This window comes from Haliotis rufescens, unplaced genomic scaffold (genome assembly GCF_023055435.1).
Source record: "Haliotis rufescens isolate VD_foot unplaced genomic scaffold, xgHalRufe1.0.p SCAF_2, whole genome shotgun sequence".
In the NCBI taxonomy this organism is placed as follows: domain Eukaryota; kingdom Metazoa; phylum Mollusca; class Gastropoda; order Lepetellida; family Haliotidae; genus Haliotis; species Haliotis rufescens.
Genome location: NW_025963890.1, coordinates 16,776,780 through 16,792,627, shown reverse-complemented (window position 1 = coordinate 16,792,627; position 15,848 = coordinate 16,776,780). Strand labels below are relative to the sequence as shown.

The window sequence follows — 15,848 nt, the reverse complement described above, 5'->3', positions numbered from 1 at the left end:
CCACAGTATATACAGACAGTAGTACCGTCTTTAATCTTCATGTACATTGCCACCACAGTATATACAGACAGTAGTACCGTCTTCAATCTTCATGTACATTGCCACCACAGTATATACAGACAGTAGTACCGTCTTTAATCTTCATCTACATTGCCACCACAGTATATACAGACAGTAGTACCGTCTTTAATCTTCATGAACATTGCCACCACAGTATATACAGACAGTAGTACCGTCTTTAATCTTCATGTACATTGCCACCACAGTATATACAGACAGTAGTACCGTCTTTAATCTTCATGTACATTGCCACCACAGTATATACAGACAGTAGTACCGTCTTTAATCTTCATCTACATTGCCACCACAGTATATACAGACAGTAGTACCGTCTTTAATCTTCATGTACATTGCCACCACAGTATATACAGACAGTAGTACCGTCTTTAATCTTCATGTACATTGCCACCACAGTATATACAGACAGTAGTACCGTCTTTAATCTTCATGTACATTGCCACCACAGTATATACAGACAGTAGTACCGTCTTTAATCTTCATGTACATTGCCACCACAGTATATACAGACAGTAGTACCGTCTTTAATCTTCATGTACATTGCCACCACAGTATATACAGACAGTAGTACCGTCTTTAATCTTCATCTACATTGCCACCACAGTATATACAGACAGTAGTACCGTCTTTAATCTTCATGTACATTGCCACCACAGTATATACAGACAGTAGTACCGTCTTTAATCTTCATGTACATTGCCACCACAGTATATACAGACAGTAGTACCGTCTTTAATCTTCATGTACATTGCCACCACAATATATACAGACAGTAGTACCGTCTTTAATCTTCATTGTCACCACAGTATATACAGACAGTAGTACCGTCTTTAATCTTCATGTACATTGCCACCACAGTATATACAGACAGTAGTACCGTCTTTAATCTTCATGTACATTGCCACCACAGTATATACAGACAGTAGTACCGTCTTTAATCTTCATGTACATTGCCACCACAGTATATACAGACAGTAGTACCGTCTTTAATCTTCATGTACATTGCCACCACAGTATATACAGACAGTAGTACCGTCTTTAATCTTCATCTACATTGCCACCACAGTATATACAGACAGTAGTACCGTCTTTAATCTTCATTGTCACCACAGTATATACAGACAGTAGTACCGTCTTTAATCTTCATGTACATTGCCACCACAGTATATACAGACAGTAGTACCGTCTTTAATCTTCATGTACATTGCCACCACAGTATATACAGACAGTAGTACCGTCTTTAATCTTCATTGTCACCACAGTATATACAGACAGTAGTACCGTCTTTAATCTTCATGTACATTGCCACCACAGTATATACAGACAGTAGTACCGTCTTTAATCTTCATGTACATTGCCACCACAGTATATACAGACAGTAGTACCGTCTTTAATCTTCATTGTCACCACAGTATATACAGACAGTAGTACCGTCTTTAATCTTCATGTACATTGCCACCACAGTATATACAGACAGTAGTACCGTCTTTAATCTTCATGTACATTGCCACCACAGTATATACAGACAGTAGTACCGTCTTCAATCTTCATGTACATTGCCACCACAGTATATACAGACAGTAGTACCGTCTTTAATCTTTATCTACATTGCCACCACAGTATATACAGACAGTAGTACCGTCTTTAATCTTCATCTACATTGCCACCACAGTATATACAGACAGTAGTACCGTCTTTAATCTTCATGTACATTGCCACCACAGTATATACAGACAGTAGTACCGTCTTTAATCTTCATGTACATTGCCACCACAGTATATACAGACAGTAGTACCGTCTTTAATCTTCATGTACATTGCCACCACAGTATATACAGACAGTAGTACCGTCTTTAATCTTCATGTACATTGCCACCACAGTATATACAGACAGTAGTACCGTCTTCAATCTTCATGTACATTGCCACCACAGTATATACAGACGGTAGTACCGTCTTTAATCTTCATGTACATTGCCACCACAGTATATACAGACAGTAGTACCGTCTTTAATCTTTATCTACATTGCCACCACAGTATATACAGACAGTAGTACCGTCTTTAATCTTCATGTACATTGCCACCACAGTATATACAGACAGTAGTACCGTCTTTAATCTTCATGTACATTGCCACCACAGTATATACAGACAGTAGTACCGTCTTTAATCTTCATGTACATTGCCACCACAGTATATACAGACAGTAGTACCGTCTTTAATCTTCATGTACATTGCCACCACAGTATATACAGACAGTAGTACCGTCTTTAATCTTCATGTACATTGCCACCACAGTATATACAGACAGTAGTACCGTCTTCAATCTTCATGTACATTGCCACCACAGTATATACAGACAGTAGTACCGTCTTTAATCTTTATCTACATTGCCACCACAGTATATACAGACAGTAGTACCGTCTTTAATCTTCATGTACATTGCCACCACAGTATATACAGACAGTAGTACCGTCTTTAATCTTCATGTACATTGCCACCACAGTATATACAGACAGTAGTACCGTCTTTAATCTTCATGTACATTGCCACCACAGTATATACAGACAGTAGTACCGTCTTTAATCTTCATGTACATTGCCACCACAGTATATACAGACAGTAGTACCGTCTTTAATCTTCATGTACATTGCCACCACAGTATATACAGACAGTAGTACCGTCTTCAATCTTCATGTACATTGCCACCACAGTATATACAGACAGTAGTACCGTCTTTAATCTTCATGTACATTGCCACCACAGTATATACAGACAGTAGTACCGTCTTTAATCTTTATCTACATTGCCACCACAGTATATACAGACAGTAGTACCGTCTTTAATCTTCATGTACATTGCCACCACGGTATATACAGACAGTAGTACCGTCTTTAATCTTCATGTACATTGCCACCACAGTATATACAGACAGTAGTACCGTCTTTAATCTTCATGTACATTGCCACCACAGTATATACAGACAGTAGTACCGTCTTTAATCTTCATGTACATTGCCACCACGGTATATACAGACAGTAGTACCGTCTTTAATCTTCATGTACATTGCCACCACAGTATATACAGACAGTAGTACCGTCTTTAATCTTCATGTACATTGCCACCACAGTATATACAGACAGTAGTACCGTCTTCAATCTTCATGTACATTGCCACCACAGTATATACAGACAGTAGTACCGTCTTCAATCTTCATGTACATTGCCACCACAGTATATACAGACAGTAGTACCGTCTTTAATCTTCATCTACATTGCCACCACAGTATATACAGACAGTAGTACCGTCTTTAATCTTCATGAACATTGCCACCACAGTATATACAGACAGTAGTACCGTCTTTAATCTTCATGTACATTGCCACCACAGTATATACAGACAGTAGTACCGTCTTTAATCTTCATGTACATTGCCACCACAGTATATACAGACAGTAGTACCGTCTTTAATCTTCATCTACATTGCCACCACAGTATATACAGACAGTAGTACCGTCTTTAATCTTCATGTACATTGCCACCACAGTATATACAGACAGTAGTACCGTCTTTAATCTTCATGTACATTGCCACCACAGTATATACAGACAGTAGTACCGTCTTTAATCTTCATGTACATTGCCACCACAGTATATACAGACAGTAGTACCGTCTTTAATCTTCATGTACATTGCCACCACAGTATATACAGACAGTAGTACCGTCTTTAATCTTCATGTACATTGCCACCACAGTATATACAGACAGTAGTACCGTCTTTAATCTTCATCTACATTGCCACCACAGTATATACAGACAGTAGTACCGTCTTTAATCTTCATGTACATTGCCACCACAGTATATACAGACAGTAGTACCGTCTTTAATCTTCATGTACATTGCCACCACAGTATATACAGACAGTAGTACCGTCTTTAATCTTCATGTACATTGCCACCACAGTATATACAGACAGTAGTACCGTCTTTAATCTTCATCTACATTGCCACCACAGTATATACAGACAGTAGTACCGTCTTTAATCTTCATGTACATTGCCACCACAGTATATACAGACAGTAGTACCGTCTTTAATCTTCATCTACATTGCCACCACAGTATATACAGACTGTAGTACCGTCTTTAATCTTCATCTACATTGTCACCACAGTATATACAGACAGTAGTACCGTCTTTAATCTTTATCTACATTCATTTGCTACCACAGTATATACAGACAGTAGTACCGTCTTTAATCTTTATCTACATTGCTACCACAGTATATACAGACAGTAGTACCGTCTTTAATCTTTATCTACATTGGCACCAGAGTATATAAACAGTATTATCGTCAAAACATCTTCATCGATATTGTCACCATAGTGTATATAGGAAGTATTACCTTCGAAACAGCTTCCTCTATATTGTCACCATAGTGTATATAGGGAGTATTACCTTCGAAACAGCTGCCTCTATATTGTCACCATAGTGTATATAGGGAGTATTACCTTCGAAACAGCTGCCTCTATATTGTCACCATAGTGTATATAGGGAGTATTACCTTCGAAACAGCTGCCTCTATATTGTCACCATATAGTGCATATAGAGAGAACTGCCGTCAAAACAGCTTATCTGTATTGTCACCATAGTGTATATAGGGAGTATTACCTTCGAAACAGCTTCATCCATAGAGAAGGAATATTGAATCCACATTTTACACACACACACACACACACACACACACACACACACGCACACACACACACACATATATATAACGAAAGAAGCATTTCAGTCTTCAACGTTGCATTTGCATAGATAGCAAAGATAGACGATAGATGCTGGATAGTTTTCTCCTCCTATACAACTCTTCACAAACAATCAGCTTCGCACAATGTCGCTGTGGCCTCGCACTAAACAAAGACCACCGATACATTATCTGTGTAATGACACTAGAATATACAGCAGAAAAAACGGTACAGGAGCGATGTACAGCAACATTCGTTATACCAGCAGTAGATGTGCAGGGAAATGTAGGCCAAACCTTTTATTAATGATTGCTGTTCATGACTGATATTTTGTAAATGACTCCGGCAAGCTGAAGCTTTTACAAGAGGAATGTTGATTGCGTTTAAGTGTAACTATATGTTGAAATATTATATGTGGACATGAGTCACTCTCTCAGTCGGAAATCTAGAATAAAATTAGACATTTGATACATGAAGGTCGTTATAAACACCAATGACATTCATATTGAAAGGTTCCCAAATGTGAACATAAAGTAGTATTATTGACTAATCTCGTTTTTAAGGCAAAATACGTGCATTCCTTTTTTGTCAAATAGAAAAAAATGAACCGTGTGCAGAGAACCTGACAAAGCATTTGACATATTCAAAGCAACAGGTTAAATCAACTCAATGCTGGCTAGTAAACTAAAGCCTACCTTTCCGTCTATCCACAGTTGGTTAATGTGTTAATTCCAGTACAAACACAGTCAAACTGCGTCAATGCGTCAAAGCCATGGGAAATATGATTGGACAACTAATACCTAATTTGTCCCCCAGTCGGCCACCTGGTTCTTGGTCGGCGATCATTGCCAGGAACAAATCCCTAGATTCAACAAGTCAGGTATTACTGCTCCTATGAGGCCGTGTTCAGTCCACGACCAACTGGCTCTTGTTTTAGTAATATACAGCGTGATTTACTCACATCGATTGTTGGCTTGTGTTACGAGTCTAGCTGTGGTATCGTGTTCATCATGTCCCCACACAGCAAAGCACAGCACAGCACAGCACAACCCAGCACAACACCATACGCTCACGGAGACAGATGCTCTTAATCCTTTGTCTCCAACGGGATTTCTTAGGGGTTATGTATGGCGAGCATTAGGCGTCGCGTTGTCAGGAGAGTAGTTATATAGTTCTAACTGAAATACTGAATTTCACGGAGTCCCATAAAATATGGACAGTAATGTTGAGCTGCAACGAGGGGAATGTACTAATTAGTTAAGAAGAAAAAAATCCGACATTTTTTTTCTTTTATGAGTCGTAATGATATTTTTCTGGTATATCTGCTATTTAAACTATAGTAACCGTTACATTAGATTTAATTGCCGACATTATATATACAAAGCAGTATCACCGGATTATTTTGTTTGGATGAAACTTTAGTAAATTTTATTGATGATGAGGTTTTGAAATTACTTTCTATACCAACGTCGGATAACAAAACATTAAAACTTTAAATTATTTAAAAAAAAATTTAACACATGTTGTAATCATTACATTCGGTTCCACTCTCTCTCTCTCTCACACACACACACACACACACACACACACACACACACACACACACACACACACACACACACACACACACACACACACACACACTCTCTCTCTCTCTCTCTCTCTCTCTCTCTCTCTCACACACTCACACACATACACACACACACTACTACTACTACTACTACTACTACCACCACCACAGTCACTACCCTTTCTAGTTACACCCCTACTATTACTACTACTATTACTACTACTATTACTACTACTACTACTACTACTACTACTACTACTACTACTACTACTACTACCACCACCATCACCAACATCACCATCACCACCACCACCACCACCACCACCACCACTACTACTACTACTACTACTACTACTACTACTACTACTACTACTACCACTACTACTACTGTCTACTACTGCTTCTACTTCTACTACCACTACCACTACCACTACTAGTACTACTACTAATTCTACCACTTCCACCACTACCACTACTATTATTAATATTGCTACTATTACTATCACTACTACTACTTCTACTGTCTACTACTGTCTACTACTGCTACTATTACTACTACTACTACTACTGTTACTACTAGTACTACTACTACTACTACTACCACCACCACTACTACTGCTACCACTTCCACCACAACCACTACTGCCACTACTTCTACTGCTATTACTAACATCACTCCTTCTCCTTCACCTACTACCATCACCAACATCAGCCATTACTCAGCCCACAAGGCAGTTAAAACTATTTATTGAAACAATACCAGGGGTGTCTGAACACCCATCCACCACTTAACTTCTAGATCCACCAATGTATACTAAACATATATGCACTTAGAATCAACATGACCTGACTTTATCCGTGGAAACAATTGTAAAAGCCCGGTGAGTGACAGTGGCCATTATCGCCGCCAGACTCAGCATATATAGTAAATCGATCCAGAATGAGACAGGCAGTTTAAATAAATATGTTTGAAATAAAGCAATGTTACGCGACTTACTGTACATGGAATAGCTTTTTCAAAAACAAACACAACCAAAAAATTAGGTAACTAAGACTAATGACTCGAAAAATGCATTGAGACAGAATCTACCTTTCACTTCCAGGTAATGGACAAATGTTTACATACGCGCAGTAATGTAGATGGGGATTAGTTGTGTGGTATTGCTTGAATATAGTTGAGTGGGGTTACACAGCACAGGTGACTCCTCAAAAGTCAAAAGTCTGCGAAACACACACCTGATATGATGAAAGAAATCTGCAACGGGTCCGCATAATGTATATTCTGCGCCATAGATAACAGAACATAATATCATTATTAAAACCATACTGGACGGGTAATCTTATTGTTACAACCATAATTTGTTCTAAATGTAATGTATACACGTTTTTCGGCTTTTCGATTGGACGAGAGGCCGGTCACATGACCACGAAACTGACGTTCATAAGCGTAGTTTGACGTTCATACATTTTTAACGAGACTGAAGTGACGCAAACTCTAATTGACGACTTCCCAATTTCTTCGGATAACCCTGCGAATTTCCAAGCACGGCTAACTAACAGAAGCGTTGTTTCTGATAATTTAGACACTTTAATCTTCAACTTGTTTTTGCATGCATTTGGAAGACATCTAAGACGTGAATCTCACATTAAACTGACGCGCCAAGATATAACCCCATGGTTAAAACTGATTGTTAAAGCAGTGATTGAGTGAGCATAATGCAGACCTCATCACGTGACAACACACATCATTCTTGATCCATCTCTTCGTCGTGGTATCAGCTTTCAAGCAGGATAAGCGTCATCTTTAAATAATGACGCCAAGACCATCAAAGAAATAATGTATTCTTCCGTGTATCTGTTTCAGTCATTGTGTAAAATGACTAAAATTTTCACTTAGGCAATTTACAAAACGCCAACATATTTCAGTGATTTTATAATTATTTTGCCGTCATATTAACTAAATGTTAAGTAGAAGTTCAAGAGGGCTTAAAGACATTACAACAGACTCATTATGCTGGGATTAGAAGCCAAAACAATAATAATATATATTCATTGACTTTCGTTTTCCTTTGATCTCCGTCTCTGGGTGATGAAATAGAGCATGAAATGTTTGGAGTTTGTTTTTATAATACAATCAATGGAAGACCGTGAAGATCTGGGCTAGAATACGTCTGTAGCAACCCGTGCTTGTCGAAAGAGGCGACTATGCTTGTCGTATGAGGCGACTAACAGGATAGGGTGTTTAGGCTCTCTGACTTGGTTGATGAATGTGATTATATCCCAACTGCGTGGATCGATTCTCATGATATCAATCACTGAATTGTCTGGTCCAGACTCGATTATTTACAAATCGCAGTCATATAGCTGGAATATTGTTGAGGGCAGCGTTAAGCAACTATAAATACATACTTAGTAAAATATCTGTAAAAATGACTGAAATATTTTGGCGCCTTGTAAATTGCCCAAGTGATTTTTTTTTGTCATTTTACGCATTGATTGTAACATATCTAGAATAAGGAGTAGTGTTTAGTTATGCAGATCCAGCTCTAGACAGTGAAGCACTATGAAATGCGATATTTTAATGAGCCCATGGCTCGACGGACTGTGAATGTAACGCCGACAAACTTGCACAGGAGCCATGCTATTAATGAAGTCGTGAAGCCAGGCTTTTAATAAAGTCTGAGCTCACAGCTACTTACATAGACGGTATCGAACTGCTTGATATTTAGCTACTGTGTCCGCCAGACAAAACCAATATTGGTCGAGAGTTGGACAAGTCATTTGGAGTTCTGGAAATCTAAAACGTCAAAACGTCTTGAGTACGCGGAGAGAGAGAGAGAGAGAGAGAGAGAGAGAGAGAGAGAGAGAGAGAGAGAGAGAGAGAGAGACACACACACACACACACACACACACACACACACACACACACACACACACACACACACACACACACACACACACACACACACACACACACACACACACACACATCATTTCATACTGTAAACAGACACACGCCTTTATAGTTTCTGTTATTAGGTGTAAGAGCTTTGCGGCATGTAATCGGCCGTAGCTGGTTCAGTAAGTTTCACATTTCCAATCCCGTTTACGCGTTTACTGTAATTTCTAAAGGTTATTCGTAATTCTAAATATTCGAGGCAATAATCTAGAGACCAGTAGCAACACTACGGCAAATTAACGAAGCGGATTAAATTTCTCAACAGAATTCTCAAGTGTCAAAGCTTAGTCCTTACAACAACCCCTAAATGCCAAATGTGCAAATGGATTATGTACCGGGGTGACTGATGGCCTGGCTGCCAGGGAAGAACATGTAATTTCAGTCATTGATTTGGTTCCACTCATGTGATGAGACACCTATACGTTATTTGGGCCAGTAATGCGAAGCTGACAGCCCCAAACGAGGATAAAATCCGTCACTTCTTGGTTGGACTGTATACGCTTGCGATTGACAATATTGGGACTGCAATCCATGCAATAAATCGGCTGATTGTGTTAAAAAAGGGCCCTGGATAAGTATAAATAATGCCTCCCTCGTGCTCAACCCTTCGAGGGCTGGCATGCAATGTCAATCTCGATGAAGCTGACAATCGAAAAACGAGACGCTGCTTTTATACCGTTTCCGAATTGAAACGATCCTTCACACAATGAAATTTTTTCACAGTTGTCAGAGCACTATTAACGAAGGTTATAGAATATTGCGTTATCCTCTTCATATATCGATATTCAGTGAAAATGGAAACAATATGAAAAACGTGTAATTATGTGTCCGGCATAAGATCTTAAAGTTATTTTGAAGAAAAGAAAACATTATATGGCTTAAAGATTAAAGAATATTAATTTTCATTACTGTCTCTTGAGAAGCAGATCAGTGACGACTCATTGTCAGGAGTATCACCATAAGATGAATCAATGAGATGCCAACAAAGTTTATCCCCGATCATGTCTTTGCATATAAATACCACCGAACAAATTTAATCAGGTATTATCCTGTTTATGCTAAATTTCATACGGATAGACAGCAAACAAGAAACACTTTCCCATTGTGACATTTAACAACGTGATTTAAACCATAGTAATTGAGTGAGTATGGTTTGACGTCGCTTTTAGCAATATTCCAGCAATATCACGGCGGGGAACACCAGAAACGGGCTTCACACATTGTATCCATGTGGGAATCGATTTTATCATATCCTATAAGATAATGTATGATTAAAAAATGTCAAATACGTTGCTGCGGACAGCAACCTCATACAAACCACAGGGGATGCTAAATAATCTGAACTGCAGAGCAAAAGAACGTATGTGTTAATGTAAATACATCTTGATGTACAGTAAACTACGGTTATAGCGAACACGCTTATAACGAACTGACGGATATAACGAACTTACTTTTTTGGTCCCGACTAATTGCTGTAGTTATGCTGTATATATGCTTATAACGAACTACGGTTATAACGAACTAAAATTAATAGTCCCCTTGAGTTCGTTATAACCGTACTTTATTGTATATATATATATATATATATATATATATATATATATATATATATATATATATATATATATATATATATATATATATATATATATACCAGCCTACCCCGTAACCAGACTCGCCACTTTACACACATTCCTGAAGAGCATATATCTATAACTTTATATGTAAAATTATTCATGTTTAATATTCCAGCCACATAACGCCGGTCCGTAAGTAATCGAACCTGCACCAGACAATCCTGTGATTGATTTATTTTCAACGTTCCGCGCCGTCAGGGTACGATGGCACGAATCAACCAAGTCAGCGAGCCTGACCATCCGAACCCGTTAGTCGCCTCTTACGACAAGCATGGGTTGCTGAAGACCTATTCTAGCCTGGATCTTCAAGGGATCCATAACTTGAAATTCTGCCAAATAATATCTCCTATTCAACTTCGTAGTTTAGGTCGTACTCCCATAACGCAGCATTCCAACATCCCACGATGTTATCAAACTGACACCCGTGAATATCCGGGGTAGAATAGGTCATGTTTGCCGTAAAAGGCGACTATGCTTGTCGCAAGAGGCGACTAACGGGATCGGGTGGTCAGGCTCGCTGACTTGGTTGATGCATGGGATATTGCTGAGTATAGCGTTAAACAACAACATTACATGCGAGTTTAAACCCCGAGGTGTATATAATGCTCAAGGCGAATGTTGGCAATAAACGAGCACATGTCATTCAGACACTGTGTGATTAGCTTTTGCGTTTAACGTCACGGCCTACAAATAAAATTATATCGGATTTGGTATAACTGTCTTGATATTATTCACAAAACATTCAGTGTTAAATTGACTTCATTTTGCTCGACTTATCGTAAAAGACGATGCAACTTTTGATTTTCGGTATAATCCTTATCGATACTGTCAACACCCCCTTGTCGACGGTCGCCAAGGTTTACTATATTTGTGTAACACGTACCCTTATCAGAGATATAGATATGTTGATATTTGTGGGCAACAGAAATCGGCCCAATTGGGCATGTTATGTCAAAAGTGTATTATTTCGCTTCGGGATTGTGTGGATCGCACGAAAAAGTCGGTGATAATGCTTTGTTTCATCGGCCTTTCAGCAACGAATTAATGATTTGCAACACGGGATTGTCAAGCCATGCTACACAGTGTAGTACCCGTGTGTAGTACCTTCAAGTCACTTTTGCACTGTGAATGTTATTTACCTCCGGTAGAATTATATGCTTACAGAAGAATTATCACTAAACCTAGTAGATGTAATGTTTTAGGTACACAGAAAGTGCGAAGGGTTATTTATCAGATTATTGGTGAAGACGTTTTATGTGAAAAGCGTAGAGTGCCTTAGGATGAATATAATCTTCTGTATATCTGTGTTTTATATAATGACAAAAGGGCCGAATTACTTTCACGAAATTGTGTCGTAATACAGCATTGCTTCGACGTGTACGTTATCTCAAACAGAACTAATTGTAATATTTGCTGAATTTCCAATGTATGTATTCAAAATGTGGGATGACTTTAAATGTGTATATCCCTAAACAGTAATACATTGAAGACTGTATGGTCTTTGGCCTTTACTACAATATAATCTGTCTGTCTTTATTGAAGACTGTATGGTCTTTGGCCTTTACTACAATATAATCTGTCTGTCTTTATTGAAGACTGTATGGTCTTTGGCCTTTACTACAATATAATCAGTCTGTCTTTATTGAAGAATGTATGGTCTTTGGCCTTCACTACAATATAATCAGTCTGTCTTTATTGAAGACTGTATGGTCTTTGGCCTTTACTACAATAAAATCTGTCTGTCTTTATTGAAGACTGTATGGTCTTTGGCCTTTACTACAATATAATCTGTTTGTCTTTATTGAAGACTGTATGGTCTTTGGCCTTTACTACAATATAATTAGTCTGTCTTTATTGAAGACTGTATGGTCTTTGGCCTTTACTACAATATAATCAGTCTGTCTTTATTGAAGATTTTATGGTCTTTGGCCTTTGCTACAATATAATCAGTCTGTCTTTATTGAAGGCTTTATGGTCTTTGGCCTTTACTACAATATAATCAGGCTGTCTTTATTGAAGACTGTATGGTCTTTGGCCTTTACTACAATATAATCAGTCTGTCTTTATTGAAGACTGTATGGTCTTTGGCCTTTGCTACAATATAATCAGTCTGTCTTAATTGAAGGCTTTTTGGTTTTTTGCCTTTGCTACAATATAATCAGTCTGTCTTTATTGAAGACTTTATTGTCTTTGGCCTTTGCTACAATAAAATCTGTCTGTCTTTATTGAAGGCTTTATGGTCTTTGGCCTTTACTACAATAAAATCTGTCTCTCTTTATTGAAGACAGTATGGTCTTTGGCCTTAACTACAATATAATCAGTCTGTCTTTATTGAAGACTTTATGGTCTTTGGCCTTTACTACAATATAATCAGTCTGTCTTTATTGAAGACTGTATGGTCTTTGGCCTTTGCTACAATATAATCAGTCTGTCTTTATTGAAGGCTTTTTGGTCTTTGGCCTTTGCTACAATATAATCAGTCTGTCTTTATTGAAGACTTTATTGTCTTTGGCCTTTGCTACAATAAAATCTGTCTGTCTTTATTGAAGACCGTATGGTCTTTGGCCTTTACTACAATATAATCAGTCTGTCTTTATTGAAGACTTTATGGTCTTTGGCCTTTACTACAATATAATCAGTCTGTCTTTATTGAAGGCTTTATGGTCTTTGGCCTTTACTTCAATAAAATCTGTCTGTCTTTATTGAAGGCTGTATGGTCTTTGGCCTTTACTTCAATAAAATCAGTCTGTCTTTATTGAAGGCTTTATGGTCTTTGGCCTTTAGTACAATAAAATCTGCCTGTCTATCTATACTTGCGCTCGCATAACCTCCATGACAGGCCAGTCAGTAACCTCAAATAGCAACACTAATGAACAAAAATAAATAAACGGAGATACACCGGCGACTACCGAAAAACAATATGTACGTGAGCTACAGAATTATCCACAGATCAATTTGTAAGACACATCAACCACGCCAAGAACCCATAACTGGCTATTTTCAGACGGAAGATATTGTTTGCCTGATCTGTTTTCTATGGAATAATAAAAGGGACATTGTCGCATAATCGTTTTTACAAAACCAAGCAAAAAGTTTCATAATTAACGACAATGCGACGACAGACATTTCGGCCATTTGTTGCATTGTCGGGCTTTGAATAATATTTGGCATTTTACCAAAAGGCGACAATGCGACAATGTCCTTCCTAGCATTCCAGGGGCGATCGGGGAGCCTAGTGGTTAAAGCGTTTACCCGTCACGCCGAAGACCCGGGTTCGATTCCCGACATGGTATTGCTGGAATATTGCTAAAAGCGGCGTAAAACCATACTCACTCACTCACTCCTAGGATTCCATATTTTTCAGAAATTATTTGGTGCATGTTGCGATACATCACCGCCTTTCATTAGCTATAGACATGGCGTCCATATAATGTGATGTATGTTTGGCCCATGAAACGAACGTGTTATGTAATTGTTATGGGGTATTAACAACACCAACCTTGGTTGTCTGGAAATGGGTGTTATTTTTAATGTTGGTTATACCATATGAGGCTTTATCTGATAATATCAATGATAATTATATCCTGAGTCATGTGGTACCTTTGTAGTTGAGACAAAGGCCGTGCGGTTGATTAAGAAAGAAAACAATAATATCAGTGTTAAATTACCCTGTGTTAACGTATCAGCCAGTGAAAAGGATCTTGCGTTGGTCCAGCAGCTAGTGTGTATGTTGCCAATGACTTAGCTCTTGCGTTGGGGAAGTAGCCAGTATTTATTGCCAATGTGGGATCATGTGTTGAAGAAGTAGCTAGTGTATTTATTGCAAGAGAAAGGGACCTTGAGTTGGTTCAGTAGCTAGTGTGTTTAGTGTCAGTGAAAGGGACCTTGTGTTGGTGAAGATAGCTAATCTGTTTACTACAAGTGAACGGACCTCGTGTTGGTATTGTAGCTAGTGTGTTTAGTGACAGAAATAGGGACCTTGAGTTGGTTCAGTAGTAGGTGTGTTTAGTGTCAGTGAAAGGGACCTTGTGTTGGTGAAGATAGCTAATCTGTTTACTACAAGTGAACGGACCTCGTGTAGGTATTGTAGCTAGTGTGTTTTTTAACAGAGAAAGGGACCTTGAGTTGGTTCAGTAGTAAGTGTGTTTACTACAAGTGAACGGACCTCGTGTTGGTGATGTAGCTAGTGTGTTTATTGACAGAGAGAGGGATCTTGAGTTGATCCATTAGCTAATGTGTTTATTGACAGAGAGAGGGACCTTGAGTTGATCCAATAGCTAGTGTGTTTAGTGACAGAAATAGGGATCTGAGTTGGTCCAGTAGCTAGTGTATTTAGTGTCAGTGAAAGGGACCTCGTGTTGGTATTGTAGCTAGTGTGTTTTTTGACAGAGAAAGGGACCTTGAGTTGGTTCAGTAGTAAGTGTGTTTACTACAAGTGAACGGACCTCGTGTTGGTGATGTAGCTGGTGTGTTTATTGACAGAGAGAGGGATCTTGAGTTGATCCATTAGCTAATGTGTTTATTGACAGAGAGAGGGACCTTGAGTTGATCCAATAGCTAGTGTGTTTAGTGACAGAAATAGGGACCTTGAGTTGGTCCAGTAGCTAGTGTATTTAGTGTCAGTGAAAGGGACCTCGTGTTGGTATTGTAGCTGGTGTGTTTATTGAGAGAGAAAGGGACATTGAGTTGGTTCAGTGGCTAGTGTGTTTATTGGGAGAGAAAGGGACCTTGAGTTGACCCAGTGGCTAGTGTGTTTATTACAAGTGAATGGACCTCGTGTTGGTGAAGTAGCTTGTGGGTATATTGACAGAGAAAGGGACCTTATGTTGTTACAGTGGCTAGTGTGTTTAGTGTCAGTG

The 15,848-nt window shown here is 38.6% G+C and overlaps 1 protein-coding gene across 3 annotated transcripts in view; it reads right to left on the bottom strand.

The window, feature by feature from the left end:
* LOC124135648 (regulating synaptic membrane exocytosis protein 1-like) overlaps nt 1-15,848 on the bottom strand; it is a 122,767-nt gene that overhangs the window by 73,050 nt on the left and 33,869 nt on the right. For 2 of the 3 annotated variants that reach the window (XM_046501081.2, XM_046501083.2), the window contains exon 1: nt 5,785-5,880. The exons of the other annotated variant lie outside the window; for it this stretch is intronic. The gene's annotated coding sequence lies outside the window, so the exon portion shown is untranslated. Of the gene's footprint in view, nt 1-5,784; nt 5,881-15,848 lie in introns of those variants that run through there. 3 annotated transcript variants of the gene reach the window in all.